Here is an 8,048-nt window from a genome sequence, read left to right on the forward strand (position 1 = left end):
ATAAATCAGACCTATTGTCTGAATTGAGTTTGCAGACAAGTTCTAACTTTTGTACTAGTCTTGCTATACAGACTTGACTTCAACTTTCTGCTGCTGCTTTGCAATCTGCCCCCTTCTCAACGTTACCTCCAACAGCCAGGCTGCCACTTTCTTTTTTAAGCCTCATTGAGTTTACTCTCTTTATGGGATAGTTAGAAAGACAGGTTTCATTTTTTCCTAAGAAGCTCCGTGTGGTGTAAATAAATTATTTTTAGTGTAATCAGTCATATCACAGCAAAATATCTGACCAAAATCAGTCAACTTGTCTCCAATGGAGTACCAAATCTAACTCATTGTCACCAGATCGGACTGTGGGGAAACAGAAAACAGACATCATGTTTAACGTATTTATAATTTATTAAACTTCACAGCTATAGCAAAAAATAGTCATCTCTGGTAATTGACTTTGTAATATAGCAGCTTTGACATCAAATTAATGAGAATTTGTACTTCCGCCATCCTGTGTGAAGATATCGGCACTCTTTTTATATATGATGTTGAAAGCAAAAGAAAACAATTGATTATTAGTGAGGGTCGACCTGTTATTTAAAGCAACCTAAACTCAAAATATTTACTTTACATAAAAGGATAAACCCTTGTAGACTGGGTCCACTACACAACGTTTTTTAAAAACACATGTAAACATTCCTATTGCGTTTACACTGTTCTCCCCAGCCCCTTTTAGCTGGCCGTACCACCCGGCACTTTTCAGAAACCACCCGGCTGTTTTTGGGTGGTTACTGAAGAGTTGGGTCAAAATACAGTGGCTGCCACCTACCTACACTTTCTTCCCACCCGGCTCAAAAGAATTTCTGGGTGGAGCACTGGTTTATATTCATTTTTATGCACTAATATTAGCGTTTTAAAGCTTGCCTTAAAAATGCTGGAAATGCCTATACCGCGTTTTCCCACATTTTTTTCTGCATTTTACCGCATCTTTAACGATTTGCATATTAAAGTGCTTAAAAGCGCGGGAAAACATCCCCTTGAAATCAATGGAAGCATTTACCCGTGTTTTTGGGTGTTTTCCAGCGGTAACCCAGCTGTTAAATTGCAAGTTGCAAGCAATGTTTAGGATAAATGTCGTGAACGTGCCTCAAGGAAACGTCCTGGTGTAGATTAGCCTAATGGAATGCATGGGGCTTTCAAACAAGGGCTTTAAAAGCCTCAGGTTAAAGCTGGGGAAACATAGTCCGTGTAGACGAAGCCTTAAATAAAGTAAAAATTCTGTTTATTTATTTAAGTGCAACACATGGCTGCAGTGATCAAGACAGAATGGAGCATAAAGCCTCCTGGGATACATTCGTTAAGCATCCCCGGAGGCTCCTGGCTGCTCCTTCTACGCATGCCAGAGGTCGCAGCTCTAATGTGCAGTAAGATCGGCAATCTTTTTCCCCCCATCTACGTCACCTGAACAGTGCAAGATCAGGTAACGTAGAAAGAAGAACCCAGAAGAAAAGAGAAGATGATGGCAGCTGAAAACAGATACCGGGACCCGATGGAAGGAATCTCCCGATGAAACGACGAATCTGCATGAAGTGTGATTTTTATTTTGACTTCTGCTTTAGCCACATGAAATGAAAAACACTCGACCTCAAAAACAAAAATATAGAGCTAATTCTCTCCATTAATGGGAAGCTCTGTACCAGGAAGAATCTCCGTGATTAGAAAAACCCTAAATACAAATATAATAGAACTGCAAATGATATTAGTGATGTTACTGTTTTCAGGGCTTCAATTGCCTCAATACCAATGCCCATCAACAGTTCTTCATTGAAGTAACAAAACTATACGAACCATTTAGAATTCCTAGGAAAATCCTCAAATATAAACTCTGCTAAGCAGTAAACTTTACCCCAATGAAAGAACACAACTATTATAAACCAAACTGTTATGGGGTCCTCCAGCCTACTGGTGGAAGACATATAAGGCTATGTACACACTTCAGATGATTCGTCTGATAATCGCCTCAGGGCTGATATCGGACGAGAATCTGGCATGTGTACAGCGCTCATTGTTCATGAAATCCACCCTGGCAGATCCATGAATGAGGAATGATCGTAATGAAAGTGAAGGGGAGAGAGCGCAGCGGAGTGCCACTCTATTGTTCTTCCCACTCCATAGAGCAGAACGGCGCTGTGTTTACATCACTCGTTCATGCATCGTGCAGTCTAATGTCATTGGAAAGGATCACTTTTCCAACAACAACTATTGAACATATGTACGTAGCCCTAGGGAGATGTCCGTGGCAATGCCTCCTCTGTATGTCATATAGGTGAAAAAATGAGCACAGCCAACCACCCAACTTATTGTCTGGTATTGGGGAACAGCTGTTAAATTTCGGAAACAAAAATTGTCGATTTAGGTTTAAACACTCCCCCCGTGAGAAACTATAGAAAAGGTCTTGTTCAGACCAGCATTCTATCGACAAGGCGCTTTATCAGGGTGCCAAATCTCACTTTTCAAGCAACTAATATCTGCATGAGAAGGTTTAGACTTGCTAAGAAGTACTTTCACTCTTTAGGTTTCCTGAGGGATATCACTGGGAGGAGGATTTGGTGCCAAGTTCTCCTCCCGAGCCTGTTTGATCACCTCAAGGTCTCACTTTACCTCCTCCTCGTGTTCCCACTTATGTTTTGTAAAAAGTGATTTCTGTTCGAAATTATTCTAAAAAGGCGTCTTGGGTTTTGCATTTGTTGGAGCCGTCAGAATCATCTGTTTCATCTGTGGAAAGTTCAGACTCCCTGTGCTCACGCCGAAGCTTCCATTCTGGGCAGATCTGATGGTCCAGGGAAGGTTTGGATTCATCTTCACTAGCAAGAAACAAGAAAAAGATTTTAATAACCCTCAGGAGAGTTTGGTAAAACAGCAGCTTGCAGACAGTCAAGTGTTATTTGTAACGCTACTCTGGTCGTTTTAGATTCTGATAAACACAGAATCTCCCAAGAGATAATACAATACATACAATAATGCCAATATTCTTTTACAAACCGAGAAAAATAATAAATACGAGAATAAAATCTGATAAAAAAGGAACCTGTGCTTAAAACATTTTATGGGGAATTTCATTGGTGCATCATCTGCAGCTAAATCTGCAGAATACTGGAGGGGATTAACTTTCCAAACGAATAAAAGGAATGGAGGAGCTCAGCTATGAGGAGAGATTAGCTGAAGTGAATCTATTCTCCCTTGAGAAGAGACGTGTAAGGTGGGATATGATCACCCTGTATAATTATAAAAATGGTCCACATAGAGCAGCAGTTGCCAACCAAAATTTGGGGGTCTGCAGCTCTGGTCGGTGCACCCCCGAGCTGGGTCAGGAGAAGGACCCCGCTGGGGGGGGGCGCACCGGCCAGAGCCACAGACCATGTCCCCCGTTTCGGAGCCTGCGCTCGGGGAAGTGGGCGGCTGTGTCCCTGGACACAACCCGCCCACTCCCCCATTGCATGCTCAGATCTGCGATGGGAGAGTGGGCGGGGTTATGTCATAATGATGTCACTCTGGAGGAGGTTTCTACTTCTTTGAGTGACACCCGGCTCCCCGCGCATGCGCGGTCAGGAACCGGTGATTTTAGTGGTCCGCGGGACTGGAAAGGTTGGTGACCACTGACATAGAGAACTCTCTTCCCAATTATTCACTGTAGGGTCATTACAAAGCACAATGGGGCGTTCTTGGTGTCTGGAGGAAAAGAAGTTTAAAGACAAAGTAAATCCAAAAACTACCCAACACAAAAAAAAATTCACTTACCTTCAATCCCGAAGAGCAGTTGATCCATCTGGAGGTTTCTTCCATCGGGTCCCACGCCGGCCTCAAGATGGATAGCGGGACGCTAAGCTACCGCCATCTTTTTTCTGTTCCTCCTGGTTCTTCTTCCTACGTCACTCGATGCAGGTGCGAGATCAGGTAACATAGATGGGAAAAAAACTTGCCGATCTCACTGCGCATGCAATTTATTTCCCTTTTGGCTTTCCCTTCTGTGCATGCCTGAGATGCTTGGGCATGCGCAGAAGGAGCAGGCAAGAGCCTCCCGGGATGTGCGACATAGGTATCCCAGGAGGCTCTGCGCTCCCATTCATTCTCGATTGCCTAGGCGATTGAAAATAAAGGGAGCGGTGTTACATCCTTTTTTTTTTTGTTGCACTTAAAAAAAAAAAAAAAAAAACAAACATAATTTTTACCTTACATAAAAGATAACAGAGACTGCTGATCCAGGGAACATCCGATTGTCTCATGGAATCAGGAAGGAATTGTTTTCCCCTGTTGGAGCAAATTGTACCCGGGGTTTTTCTTTAATTCCTCTAACTATATAGTTTTATATCTGGGATATGTTTATTTCCCTAGTGGAGAAACTTGAAGGACTTGTGTCTTTTTTCAACCTGGCTCACTATGTAACCATGTAAATGTAGAGAGATCACTAACTGAACAGCAGAGGAAAGGATCAAGGAGTCTCTTGGGGGGCTCTGTGAAAAAATGAGCAGAAGTAGACCTGTGGGATGATAGTTCTGATCCTAGAATACCTGAAGCCAAGTCTTGCTGGGACTCCGTCAGTAGAGGGTCATCGGGAATGTGGTCAATGTACATCTCCTTGTGAGCTTCGATATATTCCCACTCATCTGGGGTGAAAAATACTCCAACGTCACCACATTTCACTGGTACCTGCAACACAACATTATTCAGGTCTGTGAATGGAATCAGGAGCTGTGGAATGTCTGATAACAGCAGAGAAGGGTTTTGCGATGTTGACATGCTTATTCAGGTAAATGTCATTGTTACTGATTTTTGATATGGATAATTTTAGTAGTTGAAATGTAAGGGTTCTATTTTCATGGTTATAGTGTGTTGTTTTGTTTGTATGTCTTGGTTGGTGATGCTTGGTAAAATATGTACCAGACCAACAACTTTTTGATTGTATTAATGTGATTGCTGTTGGTTCTGTCTGTTTTTGTTATGAAAATACTAAATTAATAAAATTAAAATGTTAAAAAAAAAATCAGGAGCTGCGAAAGGAATCCCGAGGGTGCTACAGCAAACTACAAACACAAATCCAAGAAGACAGGAATGCCAGAAACTCAGTTCTGATGGCAAAGGCTTAAATGTAACCTATAAGGCTGTAAATCTGGAATCTGCCACTGCTGACAAGCAGATATCTTGCAAATAGATATGTTTTGGCTTCACTGGCTGCATTCTTGTTGTTGTGTACCACTCAGAAGGTAAGGAAGCCAAAATGACAACAGCCCAGGTGCTCAAAAAAACTCACCAGAGACCTTTTGTGCATTTATATTGCTTTTGGCTTCCTAAAGTGTCTCTCAGCATAAATCCACAACAGGGGCATCTCAACTTTAAGGGCACCTTACTAAGGGCCTGGTGACTGAAAGATGGACCATGTCAGAGATATGACAAATAAATAGGACTTGTCCCCTCCAGGGACTTGACAAATGAATGGGACACCCTGCCTGGATCATTTCTACATTAGGCACGTTCTCAGGCAACTATGGTGTTCCCCTTAAAAATATAAATATTCCCCTTAAAAATATCCCCTATAAGCTTCAGTCTCCATACGGAGCCACGTAGTGGAACAAAGCATTACAAGTCAATGTTGGGGACAACCAACTACACTGAGACCACAGTTTGGGCAGAGCTCCCACAGTAAGTTACAACGAGCATCCACTTACTTAAACCTGAATTTTCAAAGGTGTCATCTTTCTCCACAATTGCCCATTTCTGCAAAGAACACAGCATAATGACATATGATGAGTGTTTAATAGGAGGGAAATATTCCCAGAATTAGGAAGGAAGTCAGAACAAGATATTTTTATTCATCTATGGTGCACAAACTTCCACTTCCAAATTATACATACATAAGAAAAGCAGGAAACATTAGAAATAAGCCCTGCTTACTGCTGAGAGTGTAAAAAAATAAATCAGAATGCAGACTAGCACCATGGGTCACGGCCCCGCAGACATTTTGAATTTTTTTCTGTACCCCCCAATTGTAGTGTTTTGGTGGAAAGTGAACCCAGGATCTCAGCTATGCAATAAAAATCCACCAAACTTTGCAGCCGTGGTCTTATGTGATTTAGAACAGCACAGTAATATCAAAAGCACAAAAAAGTACATTACTAGACGGGTAATAACATTCTATAAGGCCCAGCTATACCACACGGATGATAGGTAAGGCTTGGGGGGTCGGTCTTGGAAAATACTGACTCCTAAAACCAATGCAATGCCGTAACTGAAAAGCCAACTCAAGGTAAAATTCATGCATTCATGTTGTGTATGCAGCCAGAGATGTATAGATGCAATGCCTAGGCATCATATATATTAGCTGTCCCTGCTAGCACATCACATAGAAACTGAATTTTGTATTTGATTGGATTGCAGATAGAAGACATGCAAAGAGATAAATGGAAACACTTGAAGTCAGAGGAGGCGATGGGGTCACAGATATCACAAAATACACCTGAAGTCACAGGAGACACACAGGGGGTCAGGGCTGGGTCATAAAAGATGCAAATGGTCACCGGGCACTAAGGTCAGCAGGGGACTTTACATCAGGTAAATAAATTCTTATCTGATAGTCTAATATCCGTTTTTCTTCATAAAGTAGCTGCTGTCCAATTAGAAAAGTCTGTCCTCTGCCTGCAGGGAAGAACCCTTGCTCAGTGTGTGGATTGCCTGATCTCACTGCAGAGGTTCACCATGTCCTCCACTGATCCACTGATCCGTTAGATCAACAGATCTTCAATCAGCAGGCGATATATACTTTTCTGATTGCAAAACTATTGCGGATATAAACAAAGTGCAGTTTTGCTTTAATGCAAGATATTGGATTCCATGAGCTTTCTATGGGTTATATGAGGAGACAACACAGCAGAAATTTTTACGCTCACTGTCTCTAATGAGCAACTTGTGTGTACACATTGCAGCTTAAGCTACTGAGCTCAGGAAACAGACATTTTAGGAAAACAGAATTGTAAAAAAGGAGCCTACATCTCCCATAAAAATAAAACATGTTAACAAGTGATATTTCATCATTTTTTGTATCCAACCCATAATTAAAAATAAAATAGGAACAAAGCCATTTTACAGCCCATTTAAATCAACATATTTATAGGCTTTAACCCTTGCCTTCAATTTCCCAAGAAAACATTTAGTGCTCCATTCACACCAGCTCAACAAGAGTTAAGACACATGTTAGTGTATTGGTAATTGTGTTACCCATTAATCTCAGCAATTCCAAACTTAATTTCTGCTCTCCAAGATTGAAGGACCTGCAAGTAGCCGAGTGCAGCAAGCTCCGATAAGAAATGGGAACTAAAGCCAACCTTATACTGGTTGGGGTTTTTGTAAAAATAAATAAATGCTAAGAAAAAAACATTAAACCTAAAACAAATGCATAAAAAAACAAATCATACTGATAAATATTTGATGTATCAATCAAATATCTATTTCTTTAGACGAATTACCTGGTTGAGAATAAGGAGAGAAGGTCAGGTGAGTGTGTAACCATCCAATAGAATACCACAATATTATATTATTATTATTATTAATAAACAGGATATATATATATACACACATATAGCATCAAAATATTACGCAGTGCTGTCCATTAAATAGGGGTTTCAAATAACAGACAGATACAGACAGTGACACAGAAGAAGAGGGCCCTGCCCAGATGATCTTACGATATATTGATAATGTAATATCACTGCAACCCTTATAGGAGAACTCCCCTGCTCTTTACTGAGTCCTGCCTGATAAAGTAAATGTCAGGGAAAGCTTCCATTGGCTGCTGGTTGTAAGGGGTAAAAATGTCTATTAGTAATTCATGTAAAGTTTTAATATCCAGGAGCTACTGATTGCTTACCTGATTGGGCACATACCTATTAGTGCATAGGTAGCTTGGTCCCTTCTCCCCAGCTGTGACTGCATAGGGAAAAGGAAGCAACAGACTTATATGCTGTAATGGCTTCTCTCTCCCCTCCTGTCAGCACTTTCCCTTTGCCAGC

At 41.2% G+C, this 8,048-nt stretch overlaps 1 long non-coding RNA gene across 1 annotated transcript; it reads right to left on the reverse strand.

Moving 5' to 3' along the window:
* Nucleotides 1-377: 377 nt before the first annotated feature.
* LOC140325454 (uncharacterized) lies at nt 378-5,836 on the reverse strand. Its single transcript, XR_011919682.1, has 3 exons — nt 5,712-5,836; nt 4,557-4,695; nt 378-2,852 (listed from the first exon to the last, which is right to left on the reverse strand). It is a non-coding gene; the product is annotated as an uncharacterized lncRNA (long non-coding RNA).
* Nucleotides 5,837-8,048: the final 2,212 nt, after the last annotated feature.

This window comes from Pyxicephalus adspersus, chromosome 3, assembly GCF_032062135.1.
Source record: "Pyxicephalus adspersus chromosome 3, UCB_Pads_2.0, whole genome shotgun sequence".
NCBI lineage: Eukaryota > Metazoa > Chordata > Amphibia > Anura > Pyxicephalidae > Pyxicephalus > Pyxicephalus adspersus.